The following is a 21,566-nucleotide window of genomic DNA, read 5'->3' on the forward strand; positions in this document are numbered from 1 at the left end:
AAATAAACCACTGCTCAGTGGGAGGAAGAAAAAAAGGATTCAAACCTGGCCACAAAGGCCTTGGGCAAGCATTGTGCAAACAGCAAAACTTGTAAATAATAAACACATCTCTGTAGTTCTGAAGCCAGCTAGATATCTAATGGCATGTTGGTGCCTTATTTATCCAGCAGCATGTGTGGTCGTCATCTTCCTTTCTTTGGTGGAAGATCAGTTGGACTCTGCCACATCCCCTTTTCCCTGTCCCAAGTAAATAATCATATCAAGTTCTCTAGAGCAGAAAATCAGACTAAAGAGCCTAGGGTCTCAGAAATACTCTCTCTTATGTAGTAGAGGTGAATCACAAGCAGATATCACTTTACAGATTTTATCTCTCCTTTGTTTTCAGTAGGAAAACTACAACCTCTCTGCCTGTCCATTTGACCCTCACTCCTGGTTCCTCCAAAATCCCGCAAGACTGTTTCCTTTGAGGGAAACAACAGCAGAACTACCAGCTGCAGAAGCTCAAGACTTGCCTAATTCCAAAGCCTCATGAGGTTCCCCTCCACCCCAAACTCTCTGCACACCCAACCCCCCAAAAAACAACGCTAAAACACGCTAAAGAACATGCATCTGTCTGTGCAACCACACAGCTTACTGTTTTAGAGAAGAGAGGGCCTGGGGCCAGTCAGTTCCACACACTTATGAGGGTCAGCTGTTGTTTACTGAAAGAAGTATTAGAAAAGAAATTGCAAAAGAGAAACGGGCTCCTACCATAGGCCCTGAAGCAGGGGGCTCTGAGGGAGGCACTCATAATAAATAGTAGTTTCATTTGAGCACTTCCCTAATTTTCATGAGTCAGAAAAATTCCCTCTGAAAGAGATGTGATAGCAAGTGCTCCCAGCAGTGCATAAACAACCTGATTGCTCCAAATGTAGGAGGGACTGCCCTTGATTCAGTGAAGGGCATAAATGCATACTGGTCCCAGCTAAGAGGGAAGGGCTTCACCTGTAGCCTGATCACTTTAGCCAAGACACTCTGTGCCAACCCAGTCAATGTTTTACATGCTCTTGTCCCCATTTCTAAGTAACAATTGTGTTGTTAATTTCTTCAAACTTACAGGTTGGCAGTTTTGAACCTCATTTCTCTATACTGGCTACATTTTTTTTTTTCCCCACAGATGTCCTATATGGTCTCCATCCTCTAGCTTTCTTACTCCTCTGAAGTAGATGATGGGGCAATTTTGGGCATCTTTTGCTCCTCTTTGCCCCAAAGTCCACTGCTGTGTGAGGTGTCATAGGAAAGGAGAAAGATGCTCGTGTGTCTGTGTAGGAAACCAAGAAAGAGTGCTCCAAACTGGTCACTACATCTTATCGTACACTTCCATAATCCTCCAAAAGGTCAGAGACCTGTGCCAGTACACTGAAGTATTTCTGATGACTCCCGGGTACCCTCTGTACGAGGTGGGGAAGGCAGGCACAATGATGGGATTTTCTCACAACATTTTTTAAATCCAAGGAAGGATGTAGCCTTTTCCTGTTAGGGGAATTTCCAAGAGCAGGAGTCAAAATCTCATTTCTGGTGTGTATAATCTCCTGAGTCAGTAATATCTTACCCAAGCAGATAGAAAATTGGCTTTGTTTCTTTTCTGGCTGCGTTTAAGCTCTCCAGTTTCCTTTTGTTAGCATATTCAGTGGGCATCTCCCACAGCTCCCAGGCATTTCAAAGCAGGTTAATACACTTTGGGACTGACCTGAAAACAGGGCCTGAGTGGTCCTTTGAGTCTCTCTTAATGGACCAGCTTGGTGAGCAGTAGATCAAGTTACTCACTATGCACAAATACCTAGGTTGAGTTTGTTTATTAAGCATATCTGCTTTTTTTTTCACCATGATTTTGCTAGAAATGCATGGATATTAGATGGTAGACACCACAAATGGGAATCTCTGGGGAATGGCATATTGAAGAAGCAAAATAATGTTGCAAAAAATCACACCCTCTCAATTCTTCCCACCAGAAATGGAGAATTAGTAGTCTCAGCATATCAAACAAGAAAGGTGGTGGCCTGCAGGACTCAGCAAATCAGACTAATTCAGCTCTAAGATGAATTTGATTTTAGTATTGTAATAAAAAATTAACCCTCTTTTTATGTGACAGTTTTGGGTTGGGTATCTAATATAAGCAAAATACCAGCTCTCATCTTCTCAGGTGCTATAATTGTGGAGCTGAGCTAATTTATAGCCGCCGAGATCTTTTCTAACCTTCTATTCCAGGGCCGAGAGGCATAACAGATTGAATATAGCTACAAATAGCTATAGGCTTCGTCCTGTTTTCATGCATTTATGATTTCATCTTAAAATCAATGCTGTTATAACATTGTTTACTGAACATTTAATTTGCTGAGCGCACAGAATTCCAGCTGAAGTTAATGTGAATTGCAGGTGCTCAAACTGCTGAAAAGTAAACTGCCCCTTTTGTATTTAAATGTATGTTAATAGGGATCCATCAGGTTGCTGTGCTTCCACAATGATTAAAACATCAAAGAAGTCAATAAATAGATTCATAAATAAATAATAATTTGGAAAAAAACCCGAAACATTAAATTTTACTTCCTGTCCTTCATCCCAGCTCTTCCCGAAGGGCTTGATCAAAACTTCCTGACGTCAGTTAAAACCTTTCTTTTGCATTTAGCGGGCTTTGAACCAGCCTCTAAATGCCTGAGAAGAGACATGAGCCTGTATGACCTGAACACATGCCAGTCTAGGCCACCATGCTCCAGTGCAGAGCAAGTCAGCACCAGAGGATGGGATGTGGGACACTGCGTGTGGCTTTCCCAGCCCAGTGTCAGAGCAGCAAGCCTGGAGACCCCAGCACGTAGCAAAGGGTTTGGTGCACAGCAAACCAGGACAGGGCTGCATAAACACATTTGTAGGCAGGGGCTTGTTCACCCTGCCAACTCTGCAAGGCAGAGCTCATGGGCTAAGCACGAGGCCGTGTTAACAGGATGTCAGGGGAGATTATGTGTCATTTCTGCCATTCATTTCCTTTCCTGGACTTCAGCCTAACTCTTCAGTTCTTTTCAGGACATTTCAGAAAGCATTACATAAAGTGAAAACCTCAGGCTTGCATCTAAAATCCAAAATTAAGCTGTTATTCATATCTCCTGGTCACCTTCAGGGACAGATAAAGAACGAACGATGCCACTGGCCAATACACTCGCCAACTTTTTGGGGGTCATCTGGCCTTGCCTATGTGACTGAGAAACTGATCAGGCATTACGACCACAAGCAAGGGAGGACAGAGGAAGGAAAAAAATCTCCCCTACCCATTACTGTTTAGTGTAGCAATGCTATGAAGTAAATCTGTAGTTTACATAGTAACTTTACTTTTACAGCCTTGTCTGTGGCAACACATCCTTCAGCCATCCCCCTTACCTCCCTCCTCTCACCGCACATCATGGAGAGAGCTACAGGATATGGGGGTAAGGAGGTGGCTGCTTTGGGACATAGGTTGGTTGTTTTAAGATTCATAGTTGTGGGAATAGGATCAGCTATTGCCCTTTAATATTTTTTAAAAGCATTTATTTCTGAGTCTGTGAAGGAAACAGACCATTACTGTAAATTGTGGTCTTTCTCGCAAACTTCCAACACGTTCATTTCTTGGCCTTTCCTAGAATGAAAGCCCAGCTGGTGTGTTGTGTACATCCTAGGACCAAGTGTTCACCATGCCTCTCTACTGATTCAAAACTGCAGAATTCTGAGCGGAGATTTTATTTATTGTAGGGGCAAGAATGTATTGTGAGTCACCGTGTTTTTCTGCTGTCTGCATTAAACTGAAATGAAATTGAAATCATACTTCAGACCCTATTTAAATGCCTTTTCTTGGCAGGAAGAATGAAAGTTTGGCCTCCAAACTCTGATTGGCAGCATGTTGCTTGGTTGGTAGCTAATTCTCAGCCTTATTGGGTCCTCCCTGTTGTCAACAGGACGGATCTTGTCCAACAAAAGCAACATCCTGTCAGCTACTCCTTCTTCCAGGAACCTGCCTTTTCCTCCCCCGCAACTGCTCTCTTTCTCCAGGTTCAGGCAAGAAAACAGGGATAGAGCTACAGAAGGAATAGCCATCAGACTTTAAATTCATGCTTCCTATGGGCCGTCTAATATTCTTCCCCATTCATAAGGTCATTAGGAGTGAATGAAACACAGCCTCTTTCTTCAGCTGGTAAGGAGAATTAGATAAAGGGGAAAAAATACTTTCATGTGAGGAAGTCATAAGGAAAGAAGGGGAGATATTCTTAGGCCTTTCTCCAAATATCTCAGGAATATGGTCTTGGGGGTGCAGCTACAGGAACCTTAGCAAGGAAATCCAAGTTATTTGGGACAGGGAGGGCAGCCAGCCAGGTAATACAAAGACAATGCTTGGCTTCTTGCCAGCATCCTGCCACTGAGACAACAAGATCCCACACATTAAAGCTCTTCTTAAGTGCATAAGATAATTTATTTCCAGATGTTAGAAAACAGTTGTGTAGAAGTGGAGCATGCTGGGAAGAATGAGAAAAGGAGGAGGAAATGAGGAGGGTTGCAGAGGAGGTTTCAGTTTCTCATTGCAGGCTGGAGAGGAGATAGTCCCTTTTTTGATGCTCTCTTCTCCGGGATTCGATATTCCCCCTTCTTTAGTCCAGCAGATTGGGAGAGAGAAGGCAGAGAGACCCAATCCATCAAAAAGGAGTGGGAAACAGCCACTCATTGGGATGCAACTAGCAGAACGATACGAAAGCCCTTCCATTACCCCCAAGGGAGACTCAGGACCTCAGAACATATGGGAGTGGAAGAAGACCAGGTGTTGCCAGCCAAGGAACATGAGTATCTCCCTTCATAAAGGAAATATATGTGAGGGAGACTGCTTTCTTTCACAAGGGGAAAGGAAAAGGCTGAAAAGCTGACCTAGAAACAGGGGATAACACACACAATGGGGAACATGCAAGAGAACTGATGACAGCCTTAGGCATGACTTCAATATAGCCTAATAATTTACAGGAATGGATTAGCTGAGAACATCCCATAAAGAGTGCACAGTGTTTTCAATTAATACTTAGGTATATACCATGATTATAAAATACCTTAGGGCTATCCATTTTTCAATGACATGTCTATATTAATCCTGTATTTTTTTTCACTAAGTGATGGCTGCTACTGACTGCTAAGAATGTTCTGCTTCAGTAAACTTTGATTTCACTTGCAGTTGTGCATTTATTAGGCAAGATTATCATCATCCAAGTTTCCAGGGTTGGGAATTCGTTTGAAAAATATGGTCTATTTGCATTTAATTATCACATATTTACTGAGGAAAAATATAAACACGCCTGTTTCAGGCAAGGAATGGAGCCAGTAATGTACTGCAGACTTGGGATTGTGCTTTTTAGTATAATCAAACTAGTGTTATAAATAATTCACAGTTTCCACTGTGGAAAAAAAATGGAATATGGTTTTCCTGATAGGTTGAGGGGTTTTTTAAACTGTAAAAAAGCAAGGATATTTTACAAAATACTAAAATTACTGAGACAAATTGTTCGTATCATATATTATTAAAATTCACCTTGAAAGAGGATGTAAAGGGGAAAAATCCCCTCTATGAGAAGTAGCTACCAGTTCCAGCTGCTAGAAGAAGAAAAAAGAAGAAATATATTCTTATAAGACACCAAAGCTAAACAACAAGATGACAAGATGAGGAAATGTCAAGTTAACTTTTGGGAAACAAATCCTCTGTTCAAAGTTCACATAGTTCCAGTCACGGCACAAGACCTCTTACAGTGTCCCCAATATAATTGACTCACAAAATGGAGATGAGGGATTCCGACTTTACATCAGAAAGGCAGAATTATTGATATTAGTCAAGAGAAACAAATCCCATGACATTTCAAAATTCCTGCGTGAGTGATTTTCTTGTCCATCTGCTGTGGTGTCCTCTGTACAGATTTTGGTGGGCTGAAATAGAAAGAACAACCAGCTTCTTTTCAATAAAGGACTTTCATCCTTCCACAATGAGCTGGAGGGACTGTCATTGACAGTTACCAAGCTATTAGTCAACACCTAGCCAAACCCCCCCTCTCTCTATAGAACATGCTGCACTCAGATTACACCAGGCTAGAAAAGATAGACCCTGTAGGGTACTGGTGGGCTGATGGGTGGATGCTGGCTGCTGAGCCAAGGAGAAGGTAGCCCAGGGGCAAGTACGTAGGACTGAAGTGAGGGGTTATATGCTGGTGAGAAGTAAAGCTGAAGATGTCAGTAGGGTTTGTGTGGCATTTCATGGAGCCACATGGAGGTGGCTAGAACAAGATGAGCGGCTCTTTGGACTCCACTGGTAGCCTAGACACTGAGCTCACATTAAACACCTATACTGTCAGAGACCTAAACAAGTGTCTTATGATATTTGAGATGCACAAGATATGCTGGTGTGACAGATATGACACAGACCTTACTGAAGACCTGCATTTTCTCAACCAGCAGCTGAAGGCTAGGTAGGCTGTCCCAAGGTGTCCCAAACAGTGCCAGACACCTATGTTTAGGTAACTGAATCCCACCTGGGGTGAGGAACATAGGTGTTGCTCAGTGGCTCCAGAAAGGGACCCTGCAGCCAAGAGGCACTCATGTTACTGAGGAGAAAGGAAACATGCCATATCAAACATGGGAAGCATCCCATGTAACAACAGCTATGGAAGCGGCAGATGATCCTTCATGACAGTAAGTTCAAGAGTCAGCACATGAAACTTCCCCAGATACCAGTCGTTTCATGCTAATAATTCCTCTGCTGTGATCTCATTGCATTACAAAAATAAATAATTATTGCCTAAAAGTTCAACTTTAAGCAATTTCAAAGTGGGTTTACCCCTTTTTAGTTTGCTTTTATTTTGAGATTCCTAGAATGTTTGCTTGAAAAATATTTTAAATATATTTATTACTACTGGTTTTATTTATTATTATTGAACAAATGAATACTAATGTCTGTTCCTGCTACTGCAAGAAGCATAATTTTCCCTTTCATTACATTGCTCAGTAATTACTAGTTTTTACTTTTCAGTTTCCTTCCTCATCTTTAGATGGTGTGAACATTGTCAGCTTTGTCGTGTCTGTCTTCCATAGTGTTGAACTTGGGGTTTGGTATATCAAATAAGATAATGATTTCTCTACACTGGTACGTTCTTCCAAAGAAATCAACACTCAGTGAGATGCTAATAGCATGAGACAGATCCAATTTTATATTTTTACTAAACATTTCAAGAGCCTCTATCTTTGCTCTAACCACATCATTCCTTGCTTTTGAAATTACTTGCATGACATTTTTCTACTTCCGAATTTGATTTCTTCTATCTGCCTTTTTAAAAAGTAAAAATGGCATAGGGGTGTATATATTGCCAGAAGCAAGTGAATTTATACCATCAGCTAAAGATTTGTGACAACTAGAACTTCAGTCCTAGGTTTAAAAGACATGATTGCACAAACTTTTTTTTTTTTTTCATTCAATTCACCACTACTGTCAATAGGTCTACTTAGGTGTGTAAGACTCATTCATATGAATAAGTACTTGCAGTTATGTCCCATGAAGAAAACAAAAAAGGCTTCAGGCAATTGGCCAGCTGATTGTTGATGACTTGACATTTATACAACTCATTCTCCCCATGAACAATAACATTTATTGTGCTGAGAGTTCAGGAACTAAGTATAACAGGAACCAGCAAAAGATGGCTAAAATTAAAGCAAGGCAAAAAGGAAGGCCATAATGCAGAGCCATGGCTGTTATTTAATTTCCCTTCAGAAATGAGAGGGAAAAACGGGACCATTCTTTCATCCATTCTTCTCCTCTAAAAAAAAAACCCCACAAAAATACCACATACAGACCACAGAAACTCCAGACCCGAGGTTTGCAGAGATTCAGCTTCTGCCAAATGGGCATAATTAAGAGCATGGGATGACTCTAAATGAAAGCAAGACTTAAGCTGAATATGAAGTATCTCATCCCAATATCCACTGGTACTAAAGAATGGCATCCTGAGGACTGAAACACACACCTATCTGTATGCATAACACAGTATTCAAAGGGAATGAGATATGGCAGCCACATAGAAAGACAAAAAAGAAAAAAAAAAATCACTGTCCTCTTTTTTTTTTTTTCACTTTTCCTAAAAAAACACCTAAAAGATTCATTCCAATCACTTTGCTCAATAAGGAACCAAATTCTGAGAGAACAGGTGGTTGTTACTTTTGATGAACAGTAAGTAGTTTTAAAGGTTTTTTAAATCTTTAGATTTTCATTTAGGAATTGGAAAGAAAAGTCATTCAGTGGACCTATAGAACATCTAAAATGAAATTCTGGTCCCAGTGAGGTCAATGACTGGGCTTTTATTCCCTTCAGCAGGTCCAAGATTTCCACCACAGAACTTTTAAAAAATCCATGTAGAACCTAGATGGCAGATTCAGCCTTAGTTTTTCTCAATATTGGTGAATATTTGGCTAATTCACTTATGATATTCAACCAAAACAGTCTTTAGTTCTCAGAAAATACGTAGCTGATTAGAATTAACTAGGAGTAAGAAGCAGAACATATGCCTATGGTTTATGTTAGTAAGTCAATTTTTGTGATTGACATAGTACTGTATGTAAAACATAAAATTGTAAGTCATGGAGAATACCTCTAAAAATAGAGGAATCAGCCTGATTTTAATCTTGAATAGCTGGGATATCCTGGTGCTGGTCTAAGAAGGAGCTTTGTGCCAAAGACAGTTTCTGCTTTAAAGTGTATGTTCTCTTACAGCATCTGGTCTGCAGTCTCTTGAAGAGGAACAAGACTGAGAAAATCAAGATACAAAAGGTTAATATCAGCAAATCTGTCCCTCCACCTGAAAAGTATCTTGAACATGTACGGCTTTATAGTTAATCCCTTTTCTGATAGTGATTAGTAATTAGCAACATCCTATTCAGATGACCACATAAAGAAGTTAGTACTTAACTATATTGGCCAGGAAAGATGAAAACAGTCTTTCTTGTGAGCTTTCTGGCTTACGCTCAGGTAGAAAAATATCATAAGAATTGCCTGTCATACAGCATTTCACAGTCCTGCTTTCAGACGTTCTTCGAAACAAAAACTAAACAGCTGTGAAACAATAAGCTACAAAAAACCCAAACAAATAAGCAAAAATTCCCTGATGTGTTTTGATCTTATTAGATTGAGATTGAGTAGTTTGGGTCAATTCTTTTATCAGCATGGCTCACACGTTGCTACCAAACATGCTTTAATACAGTGTGTTTACAAACTATTGCTATATGGAACAGAAAAGCAAAGCAAAACTGTTAGAATGAGCTTATTCTTACTGCATGCACACCAGTCCTACTTCAGCAAAGAAAAGCCTTATTGTTTAACAGATTGAGACATACTAAAGCAAAATCAAGTGACTTGCCGTCTGCTGGACAAACTATTGACTGGAACATTATAATTTATGCTGATTTCAAAAGGCCAAATCTTACAAAATCTAAATGAAATTCTGCTACAGCACATTCAAGTTTGATTGAATGTAATAAGAGTTGAGGATACGAGTTGTTCTATAGCATAAAGCCTTAACTGTCTTGAGGCAATTACGAAAATTAAAAATTGCCCTCTGTTTTCAGTTTCTGTGTGACTCTCCAAACATGCGGGGGAATAGAAGGGGGTGGATATATCCCTTTCAGACCATGGATTTCGAAGGGAAGAAACTGTGCCATAGAGGCTTTTCTGTAGCAATAATTTGCTTCCTCAGATCACTGCACTCCTCAATTCATGATTCAGGAGCCACAGCACCATTCATAGGACAGCAGAAAGCACAAAGGGAGCAAATGTGAGGCAGAAATGGGATGGGAAGGAAGGGAAGGGAAGGGAAGGGAAGGGAAGGGAAGGGAAGGGAAGGGAAGGGAAGGGAAGGGAAGGGAAGGGAAGGGAAGGGAAGGGAAGGGAAGGGAAGGGCAAAATGAGTACATTCAGATCAGGAAGATGACGGGTGACTATGGAGACTGAATTTCTTTCTACCAGTTTGCTGCATTCCTTCCACCCAAATTTTTATCTTTTTTCCTGTTGGCATTAACACCATCAGTCACCTGAGTCACTCTGCCCAGAAGCTTCCCAGTGTGAAAGGAAAATCTGTGCGATGAGGCATTTGCAATCTGCTCCTTTCTCGCTGGTGACTCTGCTTAGCCCTGTTTATATGAAAGGAACTACAAGGAGCAGGCTGATGAAATAGCCCTGTGTCATGCAGCATGAGAACAACTTGTTCCTCACCTAGCTGACCAGAAGAGACCACAGAATGGACTTTAGTTTTGTCTCTATGTAAATATATTTATACAAGTACATAAGTGATTTCAAATTACACTCATATATAAACATATACTTTTTGTATATAGTATATACTATATGTTATTAATTATATGTAATATGTACATAGATGTAATGTTTTTAAATACTATCTTATTTATAAATATAAATAATAATACAAAATACTTACAAATGAAATTAAATATTAAATAATGATGTGGTTAACTGTTCAGTACCATGGCCCAGATGATAGCAAAACTCAGCATCAGGCACAGTTATTTCCAAACACAGGTGTGGAATTTGACAGACAGCTATATCCAACACATCATGGGCCAGAAACAGGATCACAAGTTCTGGGGAGTGAAACACCATTACTCCTGAAGGTTCCTGGTGTGAAATGGCCATCTAAGTGTTTTTCAAATTGCCCCTTTTATGTGCATCATTTTTCTTATCTTTTATTTCTGATGTTTGGGATATTTTGCAGAGGAATACTGAGTTACAAAGCAATAATGTATATTATTAAAACCACTAAACCACAAAACTTTTAAAAGGCACTGTTCTTAAAGGATGTAATTTCTGAGAGGTCTAGAAATTACAAGGAAGTTTAGTCTCCTGTTCTGTCCTGTATCTCACCTGGACTGACCAGTGAAAGTTGGCCTTGGACATAGGTACCCAAAAAAATGGTGATGGCATGGAACAAATTAACGTTTTTTCATGGGAAAAGTACCTGGCTAGGGCTGCATTCCTGCCAGTGGTCATATAAGCCCTCAGCAGCTGAATGAAATAAGATTACAACACAGTAGTTAGAGTTGTGCTTACAACATTTCTTGGCTTTTGCAGTACAGTTCAGCTTCAGCACTAAAAATAACAAACAAGTCAGGCCTCCAAAACACACACAGGTTGTTTAAAAACTGTGAACTTTTAAAAAAATAACACATCTGAAGCTACTTTATGCATTTCTGTCATTTTAGCTTTACTGTACGATCACGACAGACATAAATACAAAGTTTAAACCAGAGAGAGAAGAAAAACTCCAGAAGATGAGGTCTTAAGAAAAATACCGTAACTGCAAAACTTTTATTAAAAGATGAGAGGAGGCAGCAGTACAATACAAGCTGGAAAGATGTCATGTGTGAATCTCTGAAACTCTTGTATGTGTTGACTACTGCCTGGGAATTGTGCATTGCTATGGGAGGTGGGAAAAGTGACACAGTAGCAGCAAAAAAAAGGGACCATGGAATGTATCCAGCTGTGAGAGGGGAGGAGACACTGCTCTGCATTCCTCTTTGTCTAATTTCACATTTTAATTTAAAATAAAAATTAAAATCTTTTTAAAAAATAAATTAACCTCTACTCTTCCCACCCTAATTCACAACCTCCCCTTTGTGAAGGCTGTTCATTTCGAGTGGAAATATGAAGTGAAAGAAACCCCAGAAGGAAGGAGGTTTTGTTATAATTAACCTACAGTAATTAATAGATCGGTAAATGTGCATTGCATTAACCTCCAGCAAGTGCTAAGTACAGGCAATTTGCAACAATATCCCTTTACAATAGCACTTTCTATTGCAAGAAACACCATACTGGTTTATAAACGAGAGGACCACATACCTTCACCTCATGAAGATACTGAGTTTGCCCTCGCAACACTTTTTTTTCGCATGAAACTATCTAAAGGTTGGGTGGGGTGTATGTAGCAGGACTGAGCCGTGCCACAGCACTGCCTCTCAGGGCTCTCCTGAACTACACAGCCCTGCACACCTGACCGCGACTGCAGTCGCAGTGCAGCTGTGGAGACCGCCGTGGCAGCTCCAGCCTGATGCCCACCTGGGTCTGCCAGTGCTGGCTTCAGGTGAGAAGATGCTTTGAGACCCCAGGCAGGGGCTTTGCAGGCTGCCTGCAGCCTGCAGAACACCCTCGGAGAATTCTTGCTCTGCAGTATTTGAAATTGGGTCCAAACGTCGGAGATGGATCGATGTGGGCAGCTCATTAGGGCGGCACAGGCACTTTGCAGCCAGAGCTTCGTGACCATGATTATCGTGACAAAAGCCTTGTTCCTTGCAGTATTTCCACTACTAGTCAGGCCTGAGCATAAATAAATATATTCACAAAATGAACAACAGCAATAAACCCAACAGAACTCCACAAAACATCAGGGGGGATCAGGATCACTGTTGACACTGCCACACCTTGCTTGGTTTTATAAACCAGTAAACTATGCCTATCAAACCAGCACATTTAAACTTTTCAAAAATCTTCTGCTATTTCTTTTTTCTCATAAATCCAAAGAAGGTGATTGCTTGCTCTTAAGTATAGTAATATAATGTGTAATGTAATATAGTGTTGGATATAACTAAAAATACTATTGCTTTAAAAAAAACCCTTCAGAATATATACTGGATGGTTTCTCTTGGACTGATATTCCAAGGCATACTGGGAGCATCTAAAATGACAAACAATATCTCAGTTCATGAGATTTTTATGTGACCTTTTTTCAGAGCAAGACCATAAAAAGAAAATTATTCCATTGTTTTCATTTACCCTTAATAGATTATCTTCTGAGTACAGTTGCTGAAGTAGATTATTATATTTTGCTTTCCTTTCAAAAGCTGGGTTAAAACCTGCTTAGGTTCTGTGAGAAATGGGTTTTGCAATATTAGGTCAGTTGCAGCTAAAGTTCATACATAAAATTTGTTCCCTTTGTACAAAAAAACCCCAAAGAATTCAATTAGAACAGAGCAGATGCCTTGTCTGAAGAATAGGAGGCTGCTGATCTCATAAGATAGGACATATTGTAGTTGATCCTAAAACTATTCAACCATTCTGATATATTAGTTTTACTTCAACAGTCAGAAGGACCCACAGTCCTAGGCATATCCAGACTTTATTATGCTGTTCTATACAAACATAGAGAAAAAAACCTGTCCTTGTCCCAAACAACTTGCAATCCAAGTACACGTTTTAATAGGATTAGCATATGAATAGTTATACTCTACTTTACTAGCTATAAATGCATACCTGTGTGTACAAAAATACCTGTTTGTACACATAATTCTCTTATTTCCTATGTCTAATGTTCTTGTTCAAGGCCCATGGAAATGAATGGGAATGTAAATTATTACATTCATTTTCTCAGACTTTGTGTCAGGCTTGAAGTTGGATACAGCCCTCCTGATTTCTGATGACTACAAGGTTGCCATCTATATTTGACCTAGATGTTTTGGCTCCTGTTTTAAAAACCAAAAGAGGTCCCAGGCAGTGGGTGTAAGATGCCACTCATCTGATCAAATATGAGTGTCTACTTTAGGAGAGATTAATCGCTCTCTGGTCTCCACAGGCTGTGCTGATCAGGTCTCCATGAACTGTACAGGAACTGAGACATCCTTCCTGCAGAAACCTAAAGCTCAGGGGTCTGAAACCCAACCAAGGGTATTTAAGGAATCCAAAGACTGAACTGGTTGGTTCCCCTGTTATTTTTATATATATGCACAAGGTAACACAAATTTTTAATTACAAAACTTGTGTGTTTGCATGGGCAAGGATTTCCTGAAAAGGTGAAGCAAAGGGTCCTGCCACCTCCCATCAGCCTCCCTCTCAAACAGCAGGCACAGCATGTTGCAAACCTCCAGCCTACAGAAGTGCCGAACCTTTCCCCGGCTCTTGCTGAAGAAATAAGCTGTGATGTTCTGAAGCAACTGGGGAATACGTCACTATTTCCTATTTCAGCTTCTTATTCAGCTTGGTGGAGAGATATGTGAGAAGCAGAATGGTACTGTCCCCACCCCCTCTCTGATTTAGGATTGTTCACTGATGCGTGTGCACGCACACCCTTTATGCACACATGCAGGCATGCAAACTCATCCATCTCCACTTTTACATAAGATCCTGTTTGCTGAAGAAAGACAGAGAAAAAGTTCCAAGCCTTTATTTATTCAGAATACAATTTTGCAACAGTTACATGTGTAATTCGTCATGGGTGATGGGGTTGCAACATCAGGCGTGAACCCGCCAATCTATAGAGAGCTGTCTTGAAGCAATTCACGTACTGCAATACCGTTGCCTAAGGATGAACACACTGCCAGGATTTTGTTGCTATTTTTGTGGGAGGAGAGAGTGAAATATATAATTGCTCGGACATCATTTCTGTATTAAGGCCGAATCTTACAGATGTAGTCTTTGATACTCTGCTGATAACTGTTAGTTATGCCAGGGTAATACAGAGATGGGCATACCTCAAATGCCTGAGCTGCACTGACACTAAATGGATTTTTTTATATGTCATTTTAAATCTACCATCAGACTTCTTTTCATTGTTTATAACATGCATTTCCACAACAACACTGAAAGAAAAAAAGAAAAAAAGACCCCTCCCAAACCCCACACACTCTTGTGATAGATACGGGATGGCTCCAGCTGCAAACCCAGCTCTGGTCATCAGCTGGGAGCCACACTCACCATTTGTTCTGTCCACATGTTTAAATCGCAGGAAGCAGACACATTTCAAGCTACCATCATGACACTATATTCATCTTTGCTTTGCAGACTAAAAAATTAGTGTAGATCCTGAGCAAAACTATAACACCAAATAAATATTATGTAAGGGCAATACTTAAATAAGTTATAGAAGGGCAGAATAACATCGTAAAGTATTGGTGACTCATTTATAAGTGAGTTTTCCTAATGTGCAGTGTACAATTGAAATAAATGGAAACTTTAAGAAATATTCTACATAAGGCAGAGTCCAAAAATGCAGAAGGTTATGCAAGGCTAACTGTAAAAATAAGCAGATGAGTCCTCTAAAATAATATTGCAACATTTTTTGGCTTCCATTTATTGGTTGCCATAGGATTTTTACTCAGTGAGCAACTGCTAAACACAAGGCTGCCTCATACCATGGCTTGGCTTTTAAGAGAAGAAAAACATTAACATTGTTTAATGAACACACTTGTCTGGAGAAGCATTAGCAAATGCTAGGAACTCATTTTCCTACTGCCTAAAACCAGAGAGATTTGCAAGTGTTGTGTTTATTGTGCTGTGCCCGATTTGAATCTTCCTCTCTGACAACAGGCAGATCTCTCTCTCAAATAAAAAGCGACTTGTTTTTGAGGGAAGTTGTGGGGGGAGAAAGTCTGAGAGCAAACAGGTTAAAGAGCCATGTACACAACAGAAAGGATCACAAGGCACCTTTAATGAGCTATTTGAGTTACACCAGCTGCTTCTGGAGCCAGAGAGCACATCCTCTGGTGGACACTAAAGGAAAAAAATGGGAAATGCTTTTCTAAAGCATTTAATTTCTCTACTTAGCCGGTTGTAGTTTTTGATTTTACCAGGTGCACATCCTACATGGAGGTGTAACAAGAGGAAAATAAAATAGTGACATGCTATAAAAAGTAAATAAATGCATTTGCTCTTCATCTTTTATTCAGTCTCCCAGTATATCTTGATATATCAACATTCTTCATTACTATTTTTTATTATGTTGATTTATGCTGTCTCTGCAGTTGAGTTTATTTCTGGGTTTTGTCCAGCTTGATGTAAAAGGCTTAAAGCAGCCCACATGTGCCCGTGGCTGAGTGCTTACTCACATATTACATAAGGGTCAGGCCTCCTTTGGCCTGAAACTCTTCTGGGCCAACAACGTTTGCAAGCTTGTTTCACAAGTGGCCATTTCTGAAGAGGGAAGGAGAGCATTTTCCCACATAAATTACACGTGTATTTACATTTTTAAAGGTACCCAAGTGTTGACACCTAGGAAACTCTCAAGCTAATAAGAGAATAGTGTTCTGAACCTTAGGTTTTCCAAAGTTAAGGTCTTCTGGACCACGCTACATGGATGTCCATATAGATGTGCCCACCCACTGCCATCTGAGATGCTTGAGGGCACCCCACCACATCTCCAGCTGTCTCTTCCCACGAGGTCCTTCTTCCATAGCTCCTGTGTCACATCTGCAAGCCTTGTGTAGATGTCTTGGGTACCTGGTGTATCTCAAAAGGAACGAGACATTTCTGTGTATGCAAATGAATTGAGGCTCTGGCAAGCAGGGAGGATTAATCCCATCTAACTTTAGACATCTATGCCTGAGCTAGTCATACTGAGCTCCTTTTATAGTCAACAGAGAGAAATATAGTCGTCAACATTTAGCTGGACAAATCCCACCCCCAAATTCCACTTGTGTAAGCCATAACCCCCAGCTTCAATAGCATTACATGGTCTGAATCTTGTCCTTGTCCTCCCTGTACATGTAAAGCTGGCAGTGGGTTTCTCTGCCCCTCTGCAAGGAACTTGATTTAAGAGATGAGAGGCAGAACAAAGCTTGGGCTTGTCTATACTGACTCCAGAAGTGCAGTCAGCCTCCCCTGCTGTGCTCTGACAGGGTAACCTTTTGTTGTGAAAACAATCTTGGAACAAGCTTTGAAATTGCCCTAAATATCACAGTCTTTGGTCTAGTTCTTCAGCAAAAGCACGATGATTCCACCCCAGACAATGAAGCCTACAGCCTATCTACTAACCCTCCTGAAAGAAGGTCTTTCCTAGGTCTCTAGGGATTATATCTGTTATTGAGTCAGCTGACTGGAACTCACAGTAAATTGATGGTGTCAAGAAGTTGCAAAGAAATACTGAAAGATGTGCTTTAGACACTTTTTTCCACTTTTCTGAACAATTGGCATCTAACAGCTACAAACATTACTTATGGATGGGAGCAGCAGTATTTAGAGTCTCTTAATCCCACCTACTGTTAGAAAGAAGATGAGAAGCCTTCTACATTTTAGAAAAGTCTGGTGCTTCTGAGACAGATAGCCTTTGGATATAATACACACATTTCTCCCCTTACTTTTATGGTGTGCTCACCATGGTGGCCTCCAAATGCACTCTGAGTGACCTAGCAGCACAAACCCCAAGGTAGCAAACGTCACTTACAATTGCAGTTGTCCTAAATAAAAGCAAAGTGTATTGGCAGAGTAGAAAAAGTCAGAACATAAAACTGTTTAAACACAATGACTGAGGGATTTCAGTCTTTATTCTGCAATTTAGGAAAACAGATGACCAAAAGTCTATGATTGCTTGCATAAAATACCCTATTATCTGCTACATTTATCTTTGTGAGTTATTTATAGGCAAGACTGTCCAAAACCTAAAAACTTAATTTCTCTAAGTATTACCAACTACAGAAAATGGTGATGATGCTGTTGAAGGAGAACTGTAGAAGAAGGAGCAGAACGATATGTTTGTTAAATCACGGAGGTACGTTATCGATAAGTCTCAAGGCATTTTGCAAAATCAGTTGTACAATCCCAGCTTACTTGATGGAAAAAATAAGGCACAGGCTTCCCCTTGCTCAACTAGCAAATAAGTAGAACTCAAAATACCACTTGGCCCTTGACAGGTCAGCATGCAGAGTTATTCTGGAACAGCTCAGCAATGTTTCTCCTACACAGGGAGCAAAGGGCATTATCTTCCTTACCTTTACCTATGCAGACAGACTACTCCGAAAGGAAAAAAAAAAAAAAACCAGAGGAAGGGCACAATCACTCTGCATCTCCTGTGCTCTGAGGACATAAATGCAACCTTGACCTTGTCCTGGCTTCGTACACACAGCTAAATTTATCCTGGAAAAATTTCATCCTGCAGTAAAATGTGGGCTATACTCATGGCCCGATCAATCAGTAGGGATGAAATCAGACAATTTTGACTACTCCAGTTTCATCAGCTGCAGTCAATAGCAAAATGTCAGTGGATTTCTCTGAATCATGCATTTCATGCTGCCTGGTGTTCCTTTTTTAAATTAAAGACAGCACATTGCTAACTTTCTGACAAATCTTGCTGCTGTCCTGAGGTTACATGAGATCACTGGTTTATTCCTGTTAGGAGCTCCTCAGACAGAGCAAAGACTCAATATTCTACACAGTACCAAGAAAACGGATTTGTCGACATTTCTCATCATGTTGAAAAGAAAATAAGAGGGAAAAAAAAAGATGTTTTCTCTTTCTCTGCCATAAAGTCTCTGTTGCAATCATGCTATTGCTCTTCCAAGATATGTTCCTTTGAGTGAATTACAGAGTTTGTAAAAAGTAACAACTGGTAATATATGCATGTACTTACTCATCTTGAGCATGTTGATTTGATTGGCCTTGATTTGAGCTACCAAGGAGAGTAGGCACGTTATGTAATTTTTGAAGCAACGTTCATTCTAATAAGTTTGTGTGTAGTAAAATCTTTTTACCCTCATGCAGCTGGAGCCCTGTCAGAAACTCGGTACCCAGAAGAGCTGCAATTTTTACCCACAGATAGCCTCCATCGTACAGCTGCTCTAAAGGCTGTTCACATGGATCAGGCACATTTCTTGCTAATGTGAAAACTAAAATGCTTCATTAGCAATTACAAACACTTAGAAATTACAAATAATCTGCAGTTATGGTGATTACACATAGGAGGGAGTAGAATACAACAAAATATGAAGTAATAAAATGCCCATTGGTGACCAGTAAGCATGAACTCCCCTCTTCTAGCAGGCTGATACTGAGCTTTTAAAATTAAACTGTAACTGCATGAAATTGAACTTTTTTTTCAACCCATGATATTCTAATTCTGACTAAAATGCATGCCTAAATTTTATCCTTATTTCCAGTGACTGAATTAGATCAAATTTTAACCATAAACTGTTATGAGAGAAATAATGAACTAACTAACTTGGAAGAAAAAAAAGAAGACAACTGAAATAAAGACTGGATTGCATCAGACAAGCGGTCACTAGTTGGGACCAGGGGTCCTTATGGAGCAGTAAGACTCCTCTTGTGGAAGCTCACACAAATATCCGAGCCAGGTGCTCAGAGCAAACACTGAAATTGTCCTTCTAATGGTAAGCATAGAACATAAGTGTACGCTTAATGGCACCTTTGTGTAGCACAATGCGCGTGGGTTGTTGAGTCAGGTCTCGGTATGAGCAGAAATCAGGCACTTACCCACCTCTGCCCCGTACCTTGAAGAACTTGGCTTGACCCATAGAGCACTCTATTCCCAGGTGTCCTCTTAGTGCAGGTATTTGCAGTTACAGGTGGAAGCGTACACTCCTGCAGACGGGGAAAGCGGAGGCAGCGTAACTCGGACTCCCAGGGCAGCAGCCAGTGCTGCCTGCACGCTCCAGGCAGCAGGCAGGGCCAGCGGGCAGGGCCAGCGGGCAGGGCCAGCGGGCAGCCAGCGGCAGCTCTCCTGCCTCCTCGCTGACCGATTACACACGCTTAGATGAGCACGCAGAAGAGAAGATCAGCATTTGCACTGCTATGTCACAACATCCCTTTTCACTTTGTCACTTTGATTGGCTTTGCGGAGGCCGAAAGTTCAGATTTGGACTTCCCTGCGAGGAGGGGCTGCCCAACACCCACCTCAAACAAACTGTGTGCTTAACACTGATGTTCGGAGATTAAGGTGGGAAAAAGTCAAGCCCAATGGTAGCTCCACAGATTTTTACAGAGGCCTTATCGAGCATGAAATGTTTCAGTCTTTCCAGGACCGACCCTGGTGTCAGCGGGCGAGTGGGAAGCACAGACAAACACATCATTTCCTTCTTTGTGTGCTGCCTTTGCAGTATGCGTTTTGCTAACCTAATCAGATGAAGATAAACACCTTGCAATATACTGTATAACTGACGTCAGCTTTTTTGTGTGCTTGGAATGATGTCACCACCAGTTTTGCAACTACACTTTAATCTCTTGAGCAGAAATAAATGCAGCAGCTAACCTATTACTTTCTACAAGCTGCCACATCAAGATTATTTTATTTTTCCCCTGCAGGCTATGGATGTCGTGCGAAGGAAGCAGGAGAGCCAGAACAATGTGATCCACTCCTGTACTAAGCCATTTTTTGTGAGGAGTCTAAACAAATTTAAATCGAATAATAACTAGAATAAATGGCAGCTCTCAGCACACAAGTCAGACTCCTTTAGCCCCTTAAGAAATGGATTCCACTCATTTACATCAGTCCAAATAACATCAAATTAATTTCTCAGGATTTACACTACCATCACTGTAAATACATCTTTCCTCACATTTACATACACTCACCAATATACTTAAAACTTTCCAAGCCAAATATGGCCTAGAGTTTCAAACTTGTATAGAGGCCTCTGGGGAGGCATCTCAGGAGCATCAAAATTTCAAGCAAATAGCCTACATTGGCTTAATTCACAAGTCAACAAAGCAGAAATGGAGGCACGGAAACTGGTACCAAGAATGTAACTATCAAGGACATTGGGAAAAGCAAAAGTCAGTGCTGGAACTGGCCCAATTTAAGGTGGTTATTTTTTTTTTTTTGAATGAAATTTTCCTCAGTCGTTTTTCATGTTCCAGTGGAATTACACCATATTACAAGTCGTTTATACCCCGCTTTACTTACACTTTGATTTCAATTTGTCTCATCGTGTTACCAATTTTCAACATTTGCTTCTACTGAAAGAATAGGAAAGTTACAAGCTAGTTAAGTTGTTAGCTATACTGTCACTTATTAAATTAGCAGGTTTTTCATAGAAACCTTAGACAAAACTTGAAGAATAAAGAACTGATCATTACTAATTCTTTTGGTATTCATTATGCTATTAGTCACAGAGCTCACTCATACATTTCCAAATTTCAACCTAATCATTTCAGGATGAGGAGTATTATTTTTTCCCCTTCCCAATAATTTCTCCTTGGCATCACATTTCATACCCTTCTTCCCTGACTGCCAGGAAAGTGTGGTCTGGAGTTTTAGGGACTTGGGTTGGGCTTTTTTTTAAATTTTTTGTTTTCAGAAACACAGGTTTGCCAAGGTTATTTCACCTCTAAGAGAATGTCTTTTTAATTGACTTGTTTATCCCCGTAACACATGCACACCTCAGCAAGGCTAAGGGATCAGGTTATATGACATCATGGTGCCAAAGGAATAATTGTCACTTGTTTGTGCGGTCCTGAAGAAAAGCCTGTAGTTTGAAATCACACACAGTGCTGCACTGACAAAAGAAACGTTGTAGTAAATAACAAAATAAAAAAGTCTTTTTTTTTTTTTTTTTTTTTAATTGGGAGGGGTGGAGGAGACAGAGGGACTGGGGAGCCTCTTCTCCCAAAGCCTGCCGTAGGGTCACGTTTTGTGAAATGGTTTTGTTTGTAGACATGGCTTTTCATCCTGCACACTTGTGAGAAGATCATGCCTTTCCCTAGGACTGGGAGGCAGCTAAGCCCTTCCGACAGCCTCTGCTCGGCAAAATCCTGCATCCCACTGCAGTTG

Source organism: Mycteria americana, chromosome 3 (genome assembly GCF_035582795.1).
Source record: "Mycteria americana isolate JAX WOST 10 ecotype Jacksonville Zoo and Gardens chromosome 3, USCA_MyAme_1.0, whole genome shotgun sequence".
Taxonomy (NCBI): domain Eukaryota; kingdom Metazoa; phylum Chordata; class Aves; order Ciconiiformes; family Ciconiidae; genus Mycteria; species Mycteria americana.